The sequence below is a fragment of the Rhyacophila brunnea genome, unplaced genomic scaffold (assembly GCF_057557595.1).
Source record: "Rhyacophila brunnea isolate RB1 unplaced genomic scaffold, BYU_Rbru_1.0 scaffold_21, whole genome shotgun sequence".
Taxonomy (NCBI): Eukaryota; Metazoa; Arthropoda; class Insecta; order Trichoptera; family Rhyacophilidae; genus Rhyacophila; species Rhyacophila brunnea.
In genome coordinates, this window is record NW_028232871.1 from 10,590,539 (window position 1) to 10,616,703 (window position 26,165).

The 26,165-nt window shown below is 33.2% G+C and overlaps 1 protein-coding gene across 1 annotated transcript in view; it reads right to left on the reverse strand.

Annotated features, from left to right (window-relative positions):
* The window catches only part of LOC147070706 (uncharacterized), a 35,559-nt gene that overhangs the window by 9,100 nt on the left and 294 nt on the right, over window positions 1-26,165 (reverse strand). The window lies entirely within an intron of this gene.

Here is a 26,165-nt window from a genome sequence, read left to right on the forward strand (position 1 = left end):
AGCGATGCTGCACGAGACTGATGTGTCAACCTTAGTTAGAAAATAAAAAGAATCTTGACTTGCTCTGCCGTCATTTATCTTTAATGACAAGTGTCCTCTGTACTCGTGTACTGAAACTTTACCAAAACAGAGGAGTCAGGAGTTGAAAGTGATGAATCTAAGGAGGGATCGGAATTATTCCGTCCTCTATATTATGACGCAGTCAATTTTTCAAATGCCTCAAAATTGGCCTTGGTTGATATCAAGTCGGCGTGGCCAATCGGGCCCGTGTGTGGACGGACCCTGGCGAACAGATCCGCTCGGTCGGATCCCATCGACGGACAGTCCCAGAGGACGTGTTCAGCGTCTTGATGGTTGTGCCCGCATGTGCATTCTGGCCCAGGACAATCACTCTCAACAGTCTCAACATTACTCCCCGTTGTATAATGACGGTTTATTGTACAGAAAATATCTTCACAAAGAGTACCTCCAAACCTGTCAGCACCAGAGACCTTCACATAACTAAAATCACCGCTTTTTGAGAATAAGTTTTGTGAAAATGTCGATTGTCCGCTTAATGGAGTACCATCACTGCTTTCAAAAGTTGTAATGATAGGTATTAAGTATTCATTCCTTAACTTACCGCCCCTAAGCAACACGTGGTCTGTATAGGCTTCGTGACATCAGGCAAAAATGTCACAAGAGCAGAAGTGACCTACGATATGCAAGAGAGTGAGAAACGAGCATGCCTTGAAGAAAGGCAGTCGGAAAATAATCGTTTGACGAATTATAAAAAGGAAAATATAATATTATGTCTTCAAATAAAGACGCGAAAGATTTAACCCTTAAATTAATAATAAACTACTCTGTATGTATACTATACGATATGGATTAAATGAGTACACTTGAGTGATTTGGTGCGATTTTCATTGAGTCGTATCGTATCAGAAGTAGATCTGTGCGTTATTCATCATTTCGAGAAAATGACGAAAAACGGTTTGTTGGGTTTTTTAGTGTTATAATAGTATGAAATATGTTTCTACATTTAGAAATTAGAAATTCAATTCAAATTCAAAACAGTTCTACTTTTGTTTCCAAAGTATTGAACAGTTCAAATTCTGATACCAAGCCCTATGTTCCATCACAATTTTATACCACACAGATATGATTTTGATTCGAATATTATATTGCTAGTCCTACATTATGGTCAGAAGAATAATTTGGCATACTTACTTAGTTAAATTTCAATATATTTACGACAGTTCTACTTTTGATACTATACGACTCCTATAATAAATAATTTGTAGTTTTATAATCATTATACATCATTAAGCAACACTTGTTTTATAATGTGTGGTTTTGGATATTATATGACTTTGTATTATTATAATAGGTAATTGATAATAATGTTAAGTGATAAAAAATTCGTTTTATTGTCGCAATTAATATAAAGTAAATTATTTGAAAAAGTCGACGCAAAATGGCTGACACGTTGGTATGTTAGCAGAATAAATTAATACACTTCATAAAAAAATGTATCATTTTTTTTAAGTTAGCCTTACAAAAAATCATGATAACCTTGACATCATACCTATATTAAACCGATTCGGTGAGTAGATACTAGACAATATTATTATGTATTACTAGGCGAAGAGTTGGGTCTAAAAAAGACATAATACAGTACTTCATAAGGCAGCTGGTTATGCGTTGCATAGGTCAAACGAAGCAACGAATAAAGATATTACAACTTCTAAGAGCAGTGGCGGGTTTCAATAAAGCTGCCTTTTTATTGGTTTCATTATAAACTATAAAGTAACGTCATAATATATAAAAAAATCGAAACCTAAGCCCAATCGCACAAAAAAATCTGACTGGGATAATAGTCATAAATCAAAACCAGTGCTCGAAATAGAAAATCTTACGAACCGGAGCGCTGAATTCAAAAATATCAAATTATGTTAAATATTTTTCGGATATCATAAGGGCGATATGCCTAATAATCAGGGTTTCATTTATACTTGAAGGGGTTCTGCGCTAATAGACATAACCCCCCCCCCTTCCCCCTTTCTTAGAATTGGGCTTTTATCTTCAAAATTGTAGAAGCTCGTACATTTGTGTATTCCTTTGCTGCAAGGTTCTGGACCTGTAGCTCCTTTAGCCCTTTTTGTAAACACATCTAAAGTCCGAACAGCCTATATTATAGTATAGACCATGTAGGACTAATCATTAATAAATAATATACGTAATTTGTCAGCGCCGCAGGCGAAATTTTTTTCCCACGAATCAGTTCTTACAACTTTAAAAACTACATGCAATATTATCTCAATAACATGAAACGGAACGCAATTTTCAAAAAATCCACGAGCCGGAACGGTATCTTTTAGAATTTCACGAACAGGAACAGCGCTCCGGTGCGTTTCCTGATCAAAACTGAGCGCAACATGCAGCTTTCTTATGTGCGTATAGCAAGGCCGTGCGAGGACAGTGACGTCATTCTGCAAGCCAAAATTAATGACGAAGTGCGACATTTCAGGATTATACCTGCGCTGCATTTTGGGTGAAAATAGTTGCATGTGCGTCCAGATGCTTTTTTTCAAACTAAAATGTTTTATTCCAGCAGTGTGCGAAGGTTAGTTAAAGTTCCCACCACCACCCGTCATATATGCACTGCCGTGGATATGCACGGCCGCTTTCTATGACGCTTTAAACGTGTCAGAAAGAAGTGATTTTAAATGCTCATTCCGTCCCGAGACGGAGCCGCACGGGACTGATGCTGCAACCATGCACCGTAGTGCTTAAAGAAGAAAGTTGAGAAAGAATTTCCATAAGATCCATAAGGTCCATAAGATAACATGTGTTTTGTGAATAACGATGACGTCACATCGACGTATTCGACACGTTGTAGACGGACGAGTTTAGATGTGAGAGCCGGCAAAAAAATCATGACAACATTCTCGTAATTATTGTTGTATTCAGCGCTCGAAATGGAAAATTTCACCCACCGGAGTGCTCGATAATGTTCTGAAAATATTAACATACTTACCTAGTTATCTAATTTTATATACATTTTATAAAAACAAGTGTGTTCGATTTTTTGTTTTATGGCCCATCTAGTTCAGATGGCCAAATTAATTTTTCTAGCTAACTAATTATCTATTATGAGTTGGTTTAATTGGATTTTAAAAACTAACCATCACCATCTGTAAAATAGTAGTCTTAATTCAATGAAAAGAAATAAGCGTGACTGACAAAGCTTAGTGTGTGCATTATTTATGTAGAATCCTAACAGCCTACCTCCACCCCTCGCCACTGGTACCTAATAATCTTAACATAATATGAACAATACTATTAAGTATATATATCTCATGTTAAAATATTATTTTAATTAAATTAACCGTAAAAAAGAGCAAAAAATATTTTCTCACATTATCAGAGGACAAAATTACAGCATTCCCCAACTTGTCATTCAAGGAAAGATCAACGGTAAGCGCCGCATTTCGTGGCTTAAGAACCTTCGTGATTGGTACGAGTGCAGCTCCACTGAACTGTTCCGGGTAGTAGACGACGAATCTAAGATCGCCTCGATGGTGGCCGACCCTCCGCTAGGGGATGGCACAATAAGAAGAAGATATATTATATTGCCCTAAAACTATTTATTTAATTTCATTGTGTATATGGAATACTGGTTTCAATAACACGCGCGTGTGTGTAGTAAAGTGTAGTAACATAATTGCCATACATTGCCATAATCGATTGCCTACTTGTTGATATCTCGCGACGCTTGATAATAATATGTGTTACCGATGTTTCGAGATGGCGACCATGCAGATTGCAGAATAAATACATTGGTACGTGTATATCAGGGATGGCGAACCTATGGCACGCGAGATGATTTTGGATGGCACACGAATGTTTCATTTTGAAGAGAAAAGAAACATTAGTATTATATACTTAGATTATAGAAAAATATAGATAGATCTATTCCATGTGTTTGTCCTTCAAAACATGACGAACTTTTTCACGCACTGGCGTCGCCCCTTTCACGCTTCCACCGCGACCCTTTCCAGGGTTATTCGAAAATATGTGTGACAGTGTGCGTGTCGTAGTGTTGCCAGATATCGAATATTTCTTCCAATGTTATAATTTTACAAGCGATGTTTTTATAAATTATATTATGGCAACACTGGCGTGTTGGCTATGCACTTGGTAAAACATTACTCACTAAAATCGGCTCATGCGGAGGGCTTGATTATTTACTTACATATTTTAAAAATGTTTTTTTATAAAAAAGTTTTACAAATAAATATATACTTATATATAATAATAAAAAATAATGACGACATAGCCATGCGTATTTTCTTCGGTTTTTCATATTATGTTTAGGTACCTACCAATCGATGCGGAAACGGAAACGACGAAATTCATCCATACATAATGACAAATTGTATAAAAAATTGCAGGCAAATAAATCATTTTAAAGAATAATCATTACGTTTAATGTAAATATACGATTGCATAGGTCGGTCCTTAGGATCAGGGAATTAAAAATTAAAATATACAATCAACAAACCTTATGAAATTAATTATCGCCAGTCATTCAAATATAATAACTGCTTTTTATTTTACCTCTAACATAATCTCTAAATAATTACAAGATAAAAAGAACTTTTTATATACCACGTTTTTAAATTTTCTGTTAAATCATATAAACATGACAATTCTATGTATTAATAATTTAGGACAAATAAGGCAATTGTCAACAAATCATTTTTTTGCTATTTTGCTTAAACAAACAAATATAGAATACTGAAATGTAATTTTGATGTCCATAGTAACGCACGTGAACATTAATAATTAAGTTACTAGGACCACCCCCTTAGCAACCAATAATAGTGGATTGGATTACGGATTCATTCCGAAATAACTTTTCATACAAAACAGAATTAACTGAAAATGAATTAAATTCTACTTAAAGATGATTAAAAGTATTAAGAATGCATTGGAGAATCGATTGCAAGATTTGTACTGGATAAACAACCACCGGACAAACAAGAATACGAGCTAAGAAAAACGTGGTAAAATGGAAAACCGCTCAGTGATGGAAAATATAATATGAAAGCATAGTTGTTTAAATGCTTCCACGATCTCTCTGAGTAATTTGAAAACAAGGGAAAAAATATTCAATGAATAAAAGAAATGCCTTCGGCTAGAAATACGGTAAAAGATAGAATATCAATAACTCAATTGTATTTTTTTAAAACCTTTTTAATAGAATTCTTAAAAAGTATTTTTTTAGAAAACAAAAAAAAAATCGCCATAAAAAACCTGCTTGGCACGACACAGTTGAAAAATATTATTTGGGAAATTTCGGCACGCGTACGTAAAAGGTTCGCTATCCTTGTTGTATATTATTATATTATTATAGACGTAAGCATCTCGGCGAGCCGATAAAAACTTTCCACCAACCGATGCTGAAAGTGAAAGACCTGTCGAGAATGACAGTGAAAGTAATTATTTTATTTTTGTCTCAATATCGTTCTGGCGAATCTTTACTAATCTCGATATGGGATGAATGGCTATTGTTTAACAAGTGACAGGTTTCGGGCATGGTCGAATCTGATTGTTTTGGTACGTCTTCTATCGGAGGTTGTCGACCAATTGAAATTGTACAAGTTGGTTCACAGGAAGCCAGGCGGGAATCGCGCCAATTTTCGCGCCAATTCGAATGAAAACTTAACCCATCGATGACCACGTAACCACATTTCGTAGACATCGAGTACAGTGGAGAGATTTTCCAATATGCTGTCTTCAAATATAATACAATTCGTTTAAAAAAAAAGAAAAAAAAGGTCACTCGGGTGACCAAAGAAAAATATGAGACAACCATTTTTTTAAATTATTTTTCTATTGGAAGTGTAACTTTTTTTTTTTAGAGTTATTACGCCATCTTTAGGTACCTATAATTAGTTGGATTGCAATAACTTGCGATGCTATCTTTTATATTATATTATGACGATGCTATTATTTATACATCACCAATTATTTCGATAAGCTTACTACACAACTAAGTACACAACTTAGCTTGACCGTTGAACGGACCTAATGGGATGGGTGAATGGCTAGCTACCATTCCTCTTAAAAAGTCTGTTAATATAATTTCATCTCTGTGGTGGGCGTTGGGGTGAAAATCCAGTAACGTCCCTAGACAAAATGTCGCCCCTAGGCAGTGCCAAAATGCCGCCACTTTTTTTTATACAGTACTTTTTATCATCCTTTCATGAATCCAATATCTAAGTAATGTGTTGTATGGATACATTACTAACAAGATATATCACTAAATCTAATTTAAATGCCATCTCTGCTTCAATAGGCAATATTGTGAGTATAAAGGTTCAGATAGGTACATTTAAAAAATTCACAACTTCCAAAACTCGCAAATTGTTAAACTGTCAAACATATTTTTGAATACATTTTAAATTATGTACATACAGCGCTCGGAATGGAGCGGAACGCCCCGGAGCGCCGTTCCTGTTCGTGGGATTCTTAAGGATGGCGTTCCTGTTCGTTAAAACCTCGAAAATGGCGTACCGGTTCGTTAAATATCCGACGGACAGCGAGTCGTCTAGTAAAATCCTCAAGCGTCATACTTAATATTATTACGTTCCGGGTTAGATTTAAAATTTACGAAAATGAATTGATATGTACAAAGGTACAAAAACATAAATATTTTTTTTATTAAAAAATAGTTTTACTGGTTTAGAACCACTGGATTTTCTATGACCCGTACATAATTTACTTAAGTTTTTTTGAAATAGTGATAGAGTAAGTGTAAGACAGCGTATTTGAGAAATAACCTTTTTTCAAGACAATACTTTTTTCAACGAATTTGGCCTTGAATGCACCAATAGACATATTACTCTTTTGCGTCAATGGTGATAAAACAATAAAATTGTACACAAAGAAATGCACTGGGGTAAGTAAGATTTATTGCATTGTCGTATGGAACAATAATGTATTTTGAAAAAAAAGGTTTTTATGATTGTAAGGAAATGTTGGAAGCTATTTTACATTGGAATGTAGATTTACTGTATTATTAATTTATAAAACGAGACACTTACTTTTTTGCAAGTTCAAACATATTATTTTAATACAGTTAAGGTTAAGTTACATGCCTAAATATAGTGAGTTAATAACGTAATAGTTATAATGCACACTGGAACTTTTAAATTTTTAAATGAAACACATTCAATACATATATTATCTTTACTGCAGTGGTAGGCAATTGTTTTTTGTAATGAAACTTTAAATTTTGTATCGAGACAACCATAATTGGCCGAATTGTCCATTTATCATATTTTTATGTTAGCGAAATTTACATGGGTTTGACGCGTTCATAGTTTTTGTATTTCATAATGCAATCGAGGTCGTTCATTGGTCGTTTATCAATATTAAGTTGTATGCAGCCAATGATAAGCGTTTTCATCAGAGGAAGCGACAAAATTAGACTCCTTATTTTTCCAAATTTAATAATTTTAAGTTGTGTTTTTTATCTTCTATCATATATTTTTATTGTTTTAATTTTATACTTATGGATATTTTTCGGGTTGAATGAACTGTGTTTTTGATGGTTAAACTAATATTATAATAGATTTAACAACTTAAATCAAATAATTCCATAATTAATATAGATACATATTCGTGAACATCGTATGCATGTTAAAAAAAATGTATTGTTTAAGGTACAATACGAAATAAAAATATTAAAATAAATCAATCAGAATCCAATAGGATAAATATATGAAAAATTTCCCTGTATATAACAATTTCTATAACATTGGAAACCTATTAGAAAAAATTATCCTACATGTCCACATGATGTAAATATTTTTTTTCTAATAATATGTACCTACACTTCTGAGGTTGTTTAAAATGATTCATTTTTAATAAATAATGCTACATTTGTAAATCTTGCGTATTACATACTTTTTTAATTAATTTATTAAAAACCATGCCCTTGCTTTTTCGTATACGATGGATTTTGATTTGATTAAAAAATAGTTTACCATAATCAAAATATTTCGAATTTACGAAAAATCAGAGCTTTGAAAAAAGCGGCATGTATTTTGTTTAAACCGAAGTATCTTCACTCATATTTCTATCCACTCTTAGTTGCATATTTTTATTCAAACTACTAACGAAACCAATGGGAAATTGTAATTAGTTTGTCTATTGTTTCGTGTTTTTTAATAATGTTTCCCACTCCAATTAGATTCATATACGTTTAGTTATTTATATTTGTATAATTATTAATGTATTTTTTAGAAAACGATTTCGTAAACTAAAATGACTCTATATTTGTATGTTACCACTAATTGTTATAGCCGATAGCGTATTGGGCGAAGATGATGATAAAAAAAGTACATCATGTAAAAGTAAAAGATATTTTTATATTACAGATATTATTATATCTAATATCACACATTTTTGGAAAATTGTCGAGCGTTCCTGTTCGTGAAATTTTCCATTTCGAGCACTGTGTACATATGCACGTGTCATTGCTGTTCACCAAAAACGTAATGTCTAAGAATAACGGAAGTAAACTAGACATCGCGAGCCCGACAAAAAATCCTGTTAAAACTTTTATAGTACCTAATTAATACATTTTGTTTCCAACCAGTGAGCTGATTTTTTTAATGGAAAGATATTTCCGTCATTACTAAGTTTAGGTAGTTATTTCTATATATACCTAGTGATTCTCTTCGATTTGCCGCCCTTTGGATAACTGCCGCCCCAAACGATGCTCAATCTGCCTACCCCCTCGGGACGTCACTGTAAAAATCTCATACGGTCCATTTACTAGCAAAAATTATACTTTACTTTTTCTTAAATAAAATTTTGTATTAATTTTGTTTTCTTTCTTGTGCGGTTTTTTTTTTAAATTTACTTTTACCTACTGATGTAATTTCATTTGAAATAAGAATATTGTATACGTTAAATCAATTCGTCTAACGTGAAATTAAAATTGTTGATCAGATATTTCTGTCTATTAATTGTTCTGTAAACACACTTTGTTTACAATAAATAAGCAGACCTATCAAATAATCCAGTATATCGGGTATTTTCAGAATGTGTTTGCCACTGGCTTCCTGTAAGCCGACAAGAACCATTGAAATATATCTACCAGTGGCGTGCGGACCATAGATGCTGTAGATGCGAAGCATTCTCATAAAAATAATCGATACAGTTCTATGTAATAACAATATGTAATTATTTATTGTATAATATTATATACCACGTAAAAATATCTTAAGCTATCACACCACAAGACCACACATCATAAGTACTGCGTCATCTGCCAAAAATTAATTAGTTAAAAAACTTCATGTAGCAAATAGTATGTGTATATTATGATTTTATTTAACAGAATCCTTACGAGCAAAAGACTCTGCAAACTATCCTGGGCTAGTCGGTTATATGTACATTGTATGTAGGTATGCCGTATTATAGTTCACCGTGAGATGTTGTATCAAAAAAATGACGCGTTGATTTTAGAGCATTTTACGAGCACATACTTTTGAAGCATACAGAAATCTATATAAATATACAATAAGATTGTAGGTATTTCTAATTTACCTCCCTACCTATTTACTTCTGTCTTATTTTTATTTAGATATCTCAATGCTATACAGCCATCTGTTTCACGCGTACAATTTTCCGGACTGGCGGCTAGTCGTATCAAATTACCACATATCCCTAAAGGATTAAATCATACATACAAAATATGACCTAAGTATGCAACCTTTCTACGCTTGATGCTAGTACGTTCTCTTCGCTAATTATTGGTTCGTCCTGTTTGACTTTAATAGGGACAGGCAGGGGCGGCTCAACCTTGGGGGTTTGTAGGGTTCATCCCCACATCACTATTATGTTATGTAAAAAAATACATATATTGTATCATCCCGTCTCCGCGGTAAATATCTCATTCTACAAAGGATTCAAATGCATAAGAGTTAGTACGCGCCGACTGGAGAGCAATTCGAATAACCCCGAAGCAATGACATATTAAATGGACAACTCACTTCATATCGGCGCGCACAAGAAATCGTGCATGAAAGTCATTCACAGATGTATAGGTAGACGTCACGTGACCATATGACGTATCCATTTCCATTATGCGATACAAGCTTCGAGAATTTATAGTAATATAACCTTTATTGTAATGGCGTATTAGTGTCATTACTCATTACGTTAGAAACAGATTCTAGGTTACTTACGACTTCTCGGAGATTAGACGCATGTGAGCCCAGCGCATCGCAGGCGTCTGTCCAATGGTTTCTGTCATTCAATTGCATTGAATAAACATTCATCAATATCTTAAAATGGCATTTTATCAATAATAAATAATACTAACACATGAAAAGTGATATCCCATCTTTCTTGGAGTGCTTGGTAAATTTTTTTTTACAATTTTTAACTAGGCACATTGGCATTTTGTAACAGAACAATAACGGCAGAGTCGAAACCTGACAGTCAGAAATTTTGTATGGGCAGACCCAGCGGTGTCGCCAGACCGCTTGCAAGCAGAATGTTCATTTGAGCGTAGGATGCCGATATTAAAATATGAATTTCGCCATCCGGCAGACCCGACACAAAGTGAGTGTTATTTTATTTTCCAGATGCTTCGTCCATATTAATGTCATTGCCCCGAAGTGACTAAACACGGCATGCTAGGTGTGATTGAGTAACGACTTAGATAATGATATTATTTATTCTAAAAAGAATATTTAACATATAAAATTACCCATCACTATAATAAATCATATTATTACCTATATTAAATAGCTTGGTATATAATGGATAATATGAGAAAGTAGGGAGGAATATTAAATAATTAATGGATATACCCCGCCATCTATAAAGTCGTATAGCCGCCACTGGGGACACGTAGTCCTGGGTGGTACTCTCTTGATATATCCTGAGCCAGAGCCAGCTTCGCGTCTTCACCTTAAATGTAATGTGAGCTGCAAGCTACGTGTCATTTCTATCTACCCGTTACTTTTAAAGTTATATCACCCCACCGCACACTCAGTATCTTCTCCAAGTTTCTGTTTTAGAAACTGAGTATGAGTTTGCTCAACTCTGTGTATAAAATAATCTAATATTTTAATCACTTAGATTTGAGATGATAGAAAGCAAATTAACCATGAGATAATAAAATAATAAAGAAAAGCGAAAATTTCACCCAAATATTGCTTAACCCATTGTGTTATGACAGATAATACGTTATTTTGATGAATTTGGGGAAAGGGTCAAGACAATTCTCACTAAGAGATACAAGAGATAGATGCTCGCCAAGCGAATACAATGATGCGAAAATGTATGATTTCTACGCAATGGGAATAGAAAGATTGTTATGAAATTGTTAACAATATAACTAATAATTTGGTGTTTATAAGTCTGACATTTTATTATATTCATTTATTAATGAGCGAAAATTGCGTTCATAGTATGACATAAAAAACTACAAATATATTACAGTAGAACCTCGACATAACTCTCAACACCTGTCCACACTCAGTCCCTAGAAGAAATGCCGCCCCTGGGCAGCGCCAAAATGCCGCTCCATTTTTTTATCATCCATGCACGTGTCGTTTCTAGTCACCATCGACGTCGAAGGGCAACGAAAATAAACGAGCCATCGCGAACTCGACAAAAAAAATACAGTCCTGTTAAACATTTTATGACAATTAATGCATTTTGTTTCCAGCCAGTGAGCTGTTTTTTTTTAATGGAAAGATATTTTCATTATTACTAAGTTTAGGTAGCTATTTCTATATATACACCAAATTATTCTCCTCGATTTGCCGCCCTTCGAATAACTGCCGCCCCAAAGCGACGCTCAATCTGCCTACCCCCACGGGACGTCACTGCTGTTATGCATTGGGATACACCCGATTAAGACTGGGTGTGGTACGGGACGGGTTCGGCAGGTCGGTGTTAGTTAATTGGTCCAAGGTAGGAAGAGATACCTACTGTAATTTCGTCAACTGCCTTATTAGATAGAAGATGGCATCATAACAATTAATAGTAATTTTGGCTGCAATTTTTGAAGTAAGTTTGTATTAATTAATATACGATTTCGAAAAGTTGTTTAAATCTCATCTGTCAGATTTTAATTCAATGTATGTATTTCTAAGTATCGGTATAAACCCACTAGTTTTAATGTTGACTTGTAAAATATTGTTTTAGCAAGTAATAATAATATAAAAAATCAATCCTAATAATCACTATTTATATTACGTGGTGTCGACAGATAAACCATTATTATTTTTGACAGATTGACAAGTTAGGAAACAACTTTCAATGAAGTGCATTGGGAGTAGAGTTTCCGTCTTATGCCGGGTACTCATTAGCGAGCCAAATAATGAGTTCGCGAGCCTAATAAATAATTATTTCGCACCTCGAGTTGGTTAGAGAATATGCGCATCTATTCTTTATACACAAGACTGCTATCGGCCGCTATTGGCAGCTATCGAGGGTAGCTTTTCACATTTTTGTATCGAAGTATTAGCACTTATTGCAGGGATGTCGAACCTTTTTACGTACGCGTGCCAAAATTTTCCAAATAATATTTTCGACTGTCTGGCGTGCCAAGCAGTTTTTTTATGGCGAAAAAAATGTTTTTAAGAATTCTACTTGTTTTCAAATTAGTCAAAAAGATCGTGGAAGCATTAAAACCACTCTTCTTTCATATTATTATACCTATTCTCTATCACTGAACGGTTTTCCACTTTTAGAGATTATGTTTGAGGCAAAATAACAATTATATTTGAATGACTGCCGATAATTAATTTCATAAGGTTTTATGATTGAATATTTTTATTTTTAATTCCACGATCCTAAGGACCGACCTATGCAATCGTATATTTACATTAAACGTAATGATTATTCTTAAAGTAAGTACTTAAGTATATATTTATTTGTAATTTTTTTTTATAAAAAAACTTTTTTTTAATATAGGATAAAATAGTCATTTCTTTTCTCTTCAAAATGAAACATTCGCGTGCCATGCAAAATCATCTCGCGTGCCACTGGTGGCACACATGCCATAGGTTCGCCATCCCTGACTTATTGCAACAATTACAATAAGTTATTTGTAATTGTTACAATAAGTACTATGTTTTAACAGCACCTCTCTTGGCTGTGCTAAATTTTGGAGCGAGATAGACAGTTTTGACTGTTTAGACGGCTAACTTATTGTAACAATTATAATACTTACTTCAATACAAACATAATAATATGATCTTCGTTAACCGCCGATAACGGCCGATAGTAGTCTTGTGTACAGAATAGATGCGCTGGATCGGTTACAGTTACGACTCGCTAATGAGTATCCGGCTTTACATAATATTATAATCTATGTTACCCAGTACCAGTCTAAAATAATGATATTTAATGAAAACCTACACGGGAAAGCACAGAAAAAAAAACTACATAACCATACGGATTTGCATATTTAAATTATTGCCAGTTTTAAGTAGTGGATATTGTTTATTACTTACGTATCAATAGAGTCATTTTTCCTTGACCTAAAATACGATGTTTGTCGTTAAAAATTAGGAGATGAGACATAATATTTTGATTTGCATAATACTAAGCAATATGTATGATGATGCAAACACCAATTATGAAGTAACATTATTTTCCGTGTAGTTTTCCTGGCTGTGGCCTTTCCAATAAGACTAATATCAATTTATTTATTTTTAACATATTGTGGACATTACAAATTATAAGTTTAAGACGTTCACAACATGACATTTAGAAACAAAGATATATAAAACAGTATTACATAAAAACAGAGATAGATCAGTAAAGAGATAGTTAAACAGTAGAAATGTGTACATACAAAAAATAGGTACAAGGAAGTACACCGGATGAGTTAAGCAGAGCCTATTTTAAGAATTTATAACACTACTTCCACCTATACTCATCCTCACGTAGGTGGAATATATCAACACCCGAAGCAATTTCGTTGAACATAGTTATCGCCCTCCCAATTGGCATTACCAGTGGCAGGTTGGTTCTGCACCTTGGGAGAATAAACAACTAATGTCCTCTATTTCTAAGATAGTTATCAGGGACACACAGGTCAACACTGCCCAGAATGGCAGAGTTCTCATTTATACCTCGTATAAGTCGAAAAAAATACGTAGCTAAATAAAGATTTCTTCTAAATTGCAGACTGCAGTATGTAAGCATGCCTAAGAGAAGTCAGTTGGATAAAGCCACGGGTAGTATCCATTACAACCTCAAGTAAAGGAGTCTCAATAATTTCTTCTGAACCCTCTCCACCATAAGGCCATACTTCAACTGATGCGGTGCCCAAACAATAGACCCACTCACAAGTCTGCTTCCAACTAAAGAATTAAATAAAAGTTTTAATACCGTAACATCCGAAAAGACCATAAATAATATGATATATAATGTCATAATAAAATCTCCTCTATTTTCTTTCGTAATGTTTGCTTCACTGATGATAGTTACAAGTTACAATAATTTATAATCCATGCGAATTTTCGTATGTGATTTATTGAGGTGTATTTTGAGTCGTTTTTTTGCGACCCGGATTTCGTCTTTCGGCGTCTTCAGGTACTATGTTTACCTTTTGGTGAGTGCCCTATATGAAGATGTCGAAAGGCGAAACCTGGGTCGCAAAAAACTACTCAAATGGAATAGTAAAAACTTCAATCCATTAGAATTCAAAGTCAATTAAAACTACTAAGTAGTAGATAGAAACTTATTAAACTCTTCGTCTACTTTCTGTATCAAATCGTAACGAACGTCTATTGATTTCATTAATGGACGTTATTTCATTCGACAGTGCGGCGTCCACTTGTACTGGTGTCCAGTTGTCCCAGTGCCCATAAACTGTATAAATCGAAATATCGAAGGAGTACAAAATAGATTTCGAAATCACGTCAATTTTATATCTTACAAATTCTATTTTGAACAATGTGTCTTACGTGGTACCTACCATCTTTGAAAAGTCGACGTTGTTATCAGACCAGTATTTTCTTTTCAACATTATCAATGGGTTTGTTGGCACTCCAAACGTACTCCAAAGGCTGGGTTTCCTTTGTCCATCAAGACTTACGCGAATCCAAGATTTTCACCATGTTATTCGGCGCTCTTGTTTAAATTATGATAATTATTTCTCTACAGCTGCTCCATTTAATAATTATTTACCTGTTTCATTTAAACGCGCTATCTCCAAAATTTTGTATGATTGACACTTATCGAATTTCAAATGTATGCCTTTTCTCATTCCTTATTATTCTATTTATCTGTCTCTCTCTTACGTTACTCATTTATGTATAAATTTCAATAATATTTAACACATATACAATAATTTATATAATATATTATATTATTAAAATGTTACCTTTCCATTTATATTTATTCAATATTATTTTTCAATTTTTATTCTCTAATTCTTTCGCTGTCTTGTAAGGCTTTTACAATATTATAATTTATATATAGAAACTTTACTGGTTGCAATATCTTCTCTCTAATATATTGTTATACCTACACATTTATAATCAATGTGACTGTTCGTTTTCCTTTAAAAACATACGTTTAGGATACATCTTTATAGCAGAAGGTTGTTTCAACATCTTTAATAAAATTGACAGTATTTCTTATAATTTCATAAATATTTTATAACCTAAAGATTAGCTGCGTTCAATTTATTATACTGCAGAGTTCGGTAAATGTACACAATAATCCAAGATTAAAATGTTAACCCCTTGTCGACTGACGGTACGAAAACCGGCATCTTAAAAAGCATATAATATTCTTATGTATCACAGATTTTTTTTTCTAATCTTTACAATAAAGAACATTTTTTTCAACCATAAACTAATATTATTTTGTAGACTGGCAAGATTGGTTTAGCAAAAAAAGGAAGTTGGCGGTGTTTTTCGACGATTGAAAATATATCTGGGAATGTATGTTATATAATATTTATAAATTTAGCATGGTTTTATACAAATAGCGAACCAAAATATCGGTGGTACTTTTTAGTACCGTCACGCATTTTTGCCACCATTACTTATTATTTTTTTTTTCAAATCTAGTTTTACAAATACAATTTTTGTTTGATGTTATTTGGATAAATGTGACATTATTTTGGTCTACAAAATCATAGTATCCTCTCCCGTTATTCAAAAATTCTAATATAAAATACTTGAATCCGAACAATACCCAGTGCTCGAAATGGACCGGACCGCGCCGGAGCACAATTCCGGTTCGTAAAATTGGTAAAATTATATTTAAATACACATACAATTTGGTAACATGTAATCATCTTAAGAAAATTGTCGAGCGCTCCGGTTCGTAAATTTTTCCGTTTCGAGCGCTGGTAATACTGATCTACGGCTCGGAGTTTTCAAAGGCACAAGGTCGATGAGCGTGCGCTCGATGTAGGTACTCGAGACAAATCATACTACATACATACATGATACCATGTATATATGGGTTCATACTAAGTTCTCTAGTTCTTTACTAACACGTCCATCACGTGCATGTACATGGCAGCAAGGAACTAGAGACCGAGAAGAGTGGAGGGAGCTAGGGGAGGCCCTTATCCAGTAGTTGTTCAAGTGGTTATGAATAAACTAATATGTATTATCATTTTGCCTTCAACTTATATCTAAAAATATTATGCTTACAGGAAAAAGAGTGTTGTTGTTTGATTTAATAAAACGCAATTTTTTTTGTAGTACTTATTCCACTTTTAATCAATAAATTAGGACCGGTTTCGTCCACCTCAGAGGGACATTTTCAACTGAATTGAAAGTTGAAAATCTCCCTCTGAGGCGGACGAAACCGGTCCTAATTTATTGATTAAAAGTGCAATAAGTACTACAAAAAAAATGCGTTTTATTAAATCAAACAACAATACAATGCAGTTCCACCATGAATTGAAGGTTAACAAAATAAAAGAAAAAAAGGGAAAAAGAGTGGTCCAAATTGCCTGTCGATACTAGAAAGTACCACCCATTTTTTACATAAACGGTTGTAAGTATTAAAAAAAAATTGGTACTGTTCGGTTAAAGCGGATACAGCGGAAAACGCATTTTGAAAATAGCCAAAAAACTGGATTATTTGTTAGTTTGGGTTAGGTTAGGTTAGGTTGGGTTAGGTTAGGTTAGGTTAGGTTAGGTTTGGTTAGGTTAACCTAACAAATAATCCAGTTTATCGGCTATTTTCAAAATACGTTTTCCGCTGTATCCGCTTTAACCGAACAGTACCAAAAGATTTTTTTGTGAGCTCTAGTTTAAGCCATACTGACTGAAACAAAACAGTAATTTTTCAATAAATTTTTCATTTTATCTTATATATCAGGCAACAAAGGGTTTTAAATAACACGAATCTTAAGACCACAATAGTAATTTAATTTAAATAACAAATTAACGCTGGTTCAGTGAATATCTGGGACGGGGTTATTGGCATTCTGAATATAAATAAATTTAATAAACATCTCTATTGTAGTGATTTAAGAATACATAAATATAACCTTTGCACCAAAAAGTTCGATGTTTCTCGCGACTTTGTAAAAAACTTGCATTTTTAATTATTGTGTAATTTTATTGTAAATGATAATATTTCGATATCGCGATGAGATGGCACTATAGATGAGTTCAAAATACAATTATTATATTAGTGATAGTCAGTTTATTCTTTCGGTTACGTGTAAATGTACGTATTACATTTCACCGTAGCACAGTTCGCCGTGAGCCTTCTTCTCCTTCATAAAATGTTATTAATATATATGTAAAATAGCTTTTTCAGTTAAATATTTTTTTACTATTAGAGCATTTTTGTGATGCTTCACTTATATGGTTGACCCGTCACGCTGGGACCCTCTAAGTGTGGGCCCCCAGGCCAGAGCCCTGTCAGCCCCCTACTTGTGGGAGCCATGACTGAAACACCCCACTATTTATAATAGTATAAAAGAAATCCTACCATTATCATGTATTATTAACCGGAGAAAAAAAACAAAATAAACATAAATGTAGTTAACTATTTCATTTGTATGACACAAACATTAAAGTTAAATTGTCTTGAAACTAGAATTTTTGACTTATCGCATTGTTGCTTTCAGACCTTTCAGTATAGCTATTCGGGAGTGGCGAAGATTGGAGGTAGGCAGTTAAAATCCAACATAAAAAGTGCACACACACTAAAGTCAGATATTAAACTAAAACTTCAATGAGAGTGTTTATTAGTTTTTAAAATTCAATTAAACCTTGCCTAATACAAGCCATAGTAGACAATAGTCAATAAATATTCGATTATCTAAAATTATGCCATTAAATCATACATAATTTTATATATTTTATAGACAGAATAATATTTTGTATCGATTATGGTTTGGTTAAGCAGCCGTTAATGAATTAAAAAAAACTAATGAACAACATCATTGTACTCTTAATTCAACGAAAACAAATAAGTATGTGTGAAAAAGTGTGCATTATTTTTGTTGGATGGCCCATAGTATACCAAAACTATCATGGTTTGGTTAGACAGGGCTTAATTTAATTTGAAAAACTTATCACTTTATCATGTTTATGTATTAAGGCGGTTAATTGTTACGAAAAGATAAAACTGTCTATCTCGCTCTAAAAGTTAACACAGCCAAGAGAGGGGCTGTTAACACATAGCACTTTTTGACTAGAGTAGCTTTGTTGTGTAAAAACGTCGAATTTGTATCTCCACAGGAAAGTACTTAAAAACAATAATCGTATGGGTGAATATCCACTTAATTTTACGAATAAAAAGCGAATGTGACAATATTTATGCCTTTTAAAATATTATATTATAAAGCCTATGTATTATAAAGACACTATTCTTTTTTCTAAGCTTTATTATAAACGTGTCAGACATTTGAGTGTTTCACAAGCATATTGAACCAAGTCCATTCTGATTATTTTTGAGTAAGCTATGTTCAAACATAATATTGGAATATTTCTAATTCAAGCAATTCTGAAGTGTTATTTTGAATACAACTTATTATGTAAGGGAAATTATACCCTTACAGAATAAGAAGTACTCAACGATTATGTTTGAACCCAGTTTACTCAAAAATAACCATAATGGACTTGGTTCACTATGCTTGTGAAACACTCATTTATAACCAACCACAGGTAATTAATAAATAAATGTCAAAAGTTAAAAATCCTCCTCCTCTATGTATAATAGCATTTTGGTTAATTCACCCTTTTTACAAAACATCGACGATATGATGAACTACCGTCGATAGCTGCCTTGTGAATAGAATAGCTCAGATAGCGATATTGTATTATAATTGATAGATTGAGTTTTTATTTAATAGATTTGAATATTGTACTAGCTGATGGTAATAGCGCCAGCTGCTGTCGTGTTTTGTGAATATGACAGCATTCAAACAGACACGACGCGGTGAATGTAATTTGTTAGCAAAAACAACCCGTTCTATTTTATTGTTAAATACTTTTCGTTTATTATTATTTATTAAACGTGCCGGCGACAGCTGAGCAGAAACAAAACAACTCGGTATATATTTTACAAAAAATCGTTTGATTGAGAAAATTAATGTCCAACGAAATCATTACAAAGCAACTTAAAATAGTTTACGTAGATTTACGTCATCATTATTAGTTCCTTATATTTCATCAGCCATTTTTAAGTCATAACATTTTATTGAATTCATTCTTCTTCTTCATATATCCCCCCGACCATGTCCGATTCATATAAGATCATAATTATTATGGGCCTCCACAGAATGGAGGTTTGTATTAACAGCATGGCCCCCACAAGGGGGGGCTGACAGGGCTCTAGCCTAGGGTCCCGGCGTGGCGAGACGAGCAGATGAGAGAGATAAACACATATCACAAACTTCCTTTAATAGCAAAAAAGTCGCCTGCGCTATTTTACGGTATCAATTTAAAATTGTGTGTCAATAACTCCATAATTCAAGTTGATGTATTAAAAACACAAAAAAATCGCTAAAAATACACGGAAATACCCTTAATTTTACCTCAATCACCATTTGGAAAATGATACTCTAATGATAGAAGGTATTATTGGACGGATAATTATTTATGTACCTATTGTTATATTATTTCTGTCGCTTTGGATTTTGTTTGATAAATATTGTTTTAAAAAAATGTATTCAGTTGAAAATGTCCTCTGAGGCAGACGAAACCGGTCCTAATATATTGATTAAAAGTGGAATAAGTAACTTTAAAAAAATGCGTTTTATTAAATAAAAACAACAATACAATGCAGTTCCACCATGAATTGACAGTTAACAAAATAAAAGAAAAATGATACTCTAGAGCAGTATTTCTCAAAGTGGGCGATAACGCCCCCTTGTGGGCGCTGGAGGCTTTCAGGGGGGCAGTAGAAGGCTCAAATATAATTAGGGGGCGTTAAGGAAATCTAGAGGGGCGACGGCAGACAAATACTCATTCATGCTCTTATCAGATTCATACTTTACATCAGATAAGTTTTAAATTCAAAGCCTTCTCTTAATGTTAATAAAAAATACTTCTAAATATGATTGAAAAAGAGTTTTATTTCCACTCACTGAAACATTCTTTGATCTCAGAAATAGGATATGGGTCACACCCTATCTATCATATCCATATAATAATGCATGTTTAAAAATTATATTTGCAATAACTGTTTTTAAGATACGCAACAGATGGTAACCAATGTAAATGGGGTAAGTTAAAAAATATGGGGGGGCACTAGATTTTTTTTTTAATCTCAAAGTGGGCGATGGTCGAAATAAGTTTGAGAACCTGTGCTCTAGAGTCTATATTCTAGAACGTCACATCGCCTTTATGATTAGTGATAGATAGAGGACCTGCCAGGATGTGGGGGCCATGATTAATAGGTATTATAACATTATATGTATTCAGATGTTGTGAAGATAGCTCCAGTTATTCTTCCTTCTTTTGGGAGTCATGCTTCACGAAAAATTATTGGTCGACAGTAAAAAAACATAGCTACAGACCTACAAACTGTCGAAAACTACCCAATCAAGACTCGCAACATTCAAATGGCGTTTTCAAAATGGCGTCCATATGGTAGTTCATAGTTCCAAAAATGTGACTTGTCCAAGTTACGATCGGCGCAAACGATTCATGAGACCACTAATTTGGACACAACGATTGCAATATCATTGATATTTTAAAATAAAATTTTCACAATGAACTAAAATTCATTCATAAATTATTCACCCATTAATCACCGATTATAAATATTTAGGAATATGGATCATTAGAAAATGGGATCAGTCTCAGGAGATAAAAAATTGAATTAATATCGCAAGGAGTGCCTTTCTCAAAATGAGACGACTCCATAGCAATCGTGACCTTAACCTAGGTCCGAGACTGCGTATGGTACATTGGTCCAAGAGATGTCACGTAGAGTTGAAGCTTTCGAGGTGTGGCTGTAAAGACGCAGACCGGGTGACAAATGTTGAAGTTATCAATCAAATGGGAATGGACCGAGAAGTTCTGCGGAGTTTCAAAATCAGAAAAATACAGTACCTCGGCCCCATAATGAGAGGACAAAAGTACCAGATTTTCCAACTTGTCATCCAAGGAAAAATCGACGGTAAGCGTAGCAGAGGACAATACTGCATTTCGTGGCTTAAAAACCTCCGTGATGTGTGCAGCTCTACTGCAGATGACAACAGCTAAGATCGTCCTGATGGATGGTACAATAAGAATAAGGTTTTCGTCAGATATATTTTTAATCTTTATTTTTGTGAAAGATATAATAACACAACTTTGAGTTACCCTATCTCTAATCGTTGTGTGTATTATGGAGTTTCGATTTTTTCGCCGGCGCCTTCCGTGGCGCATTAAACATACAATTACCATATATGTACCGAGAATTGAGCATAGTTATACACAAAGTAGCCAGGCTACAATTTTGAAAAAAATGAGTTATTTGATTTCCATAATCTCACACGTTTGTTTTTCATTCTGCACAAATCAGCCAAGCTGCTGTCATATAAAAATCTCATATAAATGCGTTTTAATGATTTTACAAATCGCAGAATATGACATTTTCGATTTGCATAAAGCAACCAAGCTACTGTCTTACAAAAATGACATATAAATGCGTTCTAAAATTATGCCATTTTCGTTCTGCAAAAAGCAGCCACATAATAATATTATGTACTTACCTAATTATTAAAATCCTGACTGTAAGGTGTGTTTTTCTACATTCAATTAATAAACATTATTTTCTCAATTACATTATAATATGTTTTTTCATTTTATTATATATAATTTATAATATAAGTACAGTTTTTTCATATAAAAATTAGTGCCAGGCAGCTAAATATTAATGTATAATTTACAAGTTTTTCGAATTATTTTCAGAACTTTGAAATTCCCATAATACTTGAATAACTTAGAAGGTTTTTTTAAAGAAAATAGATGCAAAAATAACGCTTTTTCTTACAAAAATAAGAGTTGGCTGCATTCAAGAATAAACATTCTAAAAAACCGTTTTGCACAAAACAGCCTGGACTGCTAAAACACCAAAAGTTCATAGATTTAATGTTTTTATCTCTTTATAAGTTACACAAAATCATATATATATATATATATATGTATGTATATATAATATCTATCATTCAAAAGGTATACACAGTATACAGAGGCTTTGTGGATTTAAAGAAACACATTTTAGATAAAAGTGCTTCTATCTCTGTTTGAGGTTTGTGTGGACTGGCTGCTTTGCGTATAACTACGCTCAATTAATAAGTGTGAACTACTCTAATTGTAAAATTATTTTGAATTATGTGTGAATTACATACCTAGTAATACGAAAGCTAGTGTAGCATACGGACAGCATATTACTTAGGTAGGTACCTACTACACAAAGTAATTTAAAAAGTATAACAATGACATTCAAAAAATCAACCTCAATGCAATTTAAACATGTGTAACTAACTAATAAGTAGGTTTAAATACTGAAATCTAGAACACATTTGTGAACGTGCTGTGGACAAAAAAACAAAAATATAATAATTTAACTGCACGCGACTGTTTATAAAGGATTTATGACATGCGACATACGACATGCAAAATTACCAATAAGTATATAGTAGACATATTCAAAATATCTATTAGATTAATCGGTAAGTTTCAATAATGCCTATGGATATTCTATGGATATTGCAGCCATTGCAAGAATTTATAAGTACAAACTTTCAGGAATAGTGTTTGAAATTCGGTTACCGGAATCCCCGTGTCCGAAAACTTGTACGTTTGCAGTTCCCCGTATCACACTTCACCGTGAAATGTTGTATCGGAAATATGTGTCGCTAGATTTCAAAATCAGCCAAGTCCACTTTTAGGTATTTTTGAAATTTTTGTGAATTGCTGAAAAACTTCTACTTTCTAGCATTTCTGCGTTTTCGGAATGTGGAACTTATTAATTTTAAATATTCTATACTCGAAATATTATAAACTTTCACCCTTGTGACTGTGTACTTGAGAAAACAAAAAGCTATTTTTCTCTTATTCATCCATTATGGGCTGATTTTGACATCTAGCGACACATATAAATGGCCGTATATTAATTAAAGACGTGCGTACCTATGTTATAGTATTAACATAAAATTCATGTCTAAATAAAACACGGTTCTTGTCAGTTTACACTTTACATTAAGCCAGCAGCAAACAAATTTTGAAAATAGCCGATACGCTTACTGGATTATTTGTTAGGTTAGGTTTTAATTCTTGAATTCAAGAATTTTGCAGAAATCATCTATGAAAATTGAATTAATGTTCATATTAATTAATCTAATAAAATTGGAGACCGTATAGTATACGGTCATCTCTTTCCGATAGAAAGCTCACGGCGAACTGTACCATGGTGAAATGTTTTACGTACAATTTACATGTAACCAGGAGAAACACAACAAAAATAGGAAAGTCCACACATCTTTGGTTCACAAATCTGGATTTGGTTGAAAATTGTGTAAAAAATAGTCTCTAAATCCCAGGAGTGTGTATTGCGAGCTCTAAATGTGATATATTTGGTATCCCTGGTCTTCGCAACATACACAGTACACTATCACCCCCCTTTTACTCTTAGTAACGTTTGCTCTCAGCCAAACGTTCCCCTTTTCGACACACTTAGAGCGGCGTTCGCATTCATACACTTCATTACATTATCTCCTTAATTAATTTGTAGAGAATGGCCTCTGCAACGGGCCGAAACGTCGAGGAAAGAATTAGGAAAAACACGCTATGACAATTAGGGGCGATTTTCTTCGATGCAGATGACGCAATGTGATTCAAAGGGGGACCTCAAAACAGTTGAAACCAGTCATATAATTTTAAGTTATACACAAATCTTAATGTCATCAGTCGACTAAAGTCACTAAACGCGGATTACAACCCAAAAATCCTATTGAGATTAAACAATTATTAATGAGAACAAGCTTGTATTAAATCTACAATTTATATTTAATGTTGTTGACAGTTATATTGGCATATGTATGTCCCTAAAACATTCAATCAGTCATGTCAGTTTATTTGAACAATGATTACAAATAATTAATACAATACTATCCGTTATCCGATAGCAGTGGCAAAGAGTGGAAGTAGGCTGTGGAAATCCGACAAAAATAGTACACACTAAACTTTTTCAGTCATACTTATTTGTTTTCATTGAACTAAGAATACAAATTGCAGATTGTATTTGTTAGTCTATTAAACCCTGCCTTGACTAAACCATAATAGTAGAGGTAGGCTATGGACATCCGAAAAAAATAAATCGCACTTTGTCACTTCAGTCATCCGTATTTGTTTTCATTGAACTAAGAATAAAGAATATTATTTAACTAATAATATATATTATGGTTTGCTTTAGGCAGGGTTTAATTATTTTTTTAAAACTAACAAATCAGTATGACTGACAAAGTTTAGTGTGCACTATTTATGTGGAATCTTCACAGCGTTCCTCTACCTTTCGATACTGTCCAATAGCAGTAGCGAAGGGTGGAAATAATCTGTTAAAATCCACCATAAATTATGCACGCTAAACTTTGTCAGTCATACCTATTTGTTTCTATTGAAATAAAACTACAATTTACAGATGGTGTTGTTTAGTTTTTTTAAATTTAATTAAACCGTGCGAAAACCAAGCCATAATAGATAAGAGTCAAAAATACTCGTCTTTCTATAAAATATCTAAAATTATGCAATTAAATCATACACAACTTTGGTTATTTTGTAGATAGAATAATATTTTTTATCTATTATAATTAATTTATTTTAGGCAGGGCTTTAATGAATTTAACAAAATGAACCAACAAAAATATGTCTTCTTAATCCAACGAAAACAAATAAGTATGAATGAAATAGTGTGCACAATTTTGTCAAATCGCCCAAAGTATACTAATATACTAATATTGTTTGGTTTAGGCAGGGTTTAATTGATTTTTTTTTAACTTACGAATAAGTATGACTGACAAAGTTTAGTGTGCACTATTTAAGTGGAATCTCCGCAGCGTTCCTCCACCTTTCGACACTGTCCAATAGCAGTAGCGAAGGGTGGAAATAGGCTGTTAAGATCCGACATACATAGTGCACATTAAACTTTGTTAGTCATACGTATTTGTTTTTATTGAACTAATACTATAATTTACAGATATGGTGTTGGTAAGTTTTTAAAAATCAATTAAACCCTGCCTAAACTAAACCATAATAGTTTTGGTATGTTTTTGGCAATCTGACAAAATTTTGCACAATTTTTCATTCATACTTATTTGTTTTTGTTGGATTAAGAATACATATTACACAAATTGTTGGTTAATTTTTATTTATATATATAACATATCCAAAGTTATGTATGATTTAATTGTAAAATTTTAGATATTTTATAGATATACGAGTATTTTTGACTATTATCTATTATGGCTTGGTTTTCGCAGGGTTTAATTGAAACTTAAAAACGTATCACCACCATCTGTAAATTATTGTAGTCTTATTTCAATGAAAACAAATACGTATGATTGACAAAGTTTAGTGTGCACTATTTAAGTGGAATCTCCACAGCGTTCCTCCACCCTTCGACACTGTCCAACAGTGGTAATTCACGACACA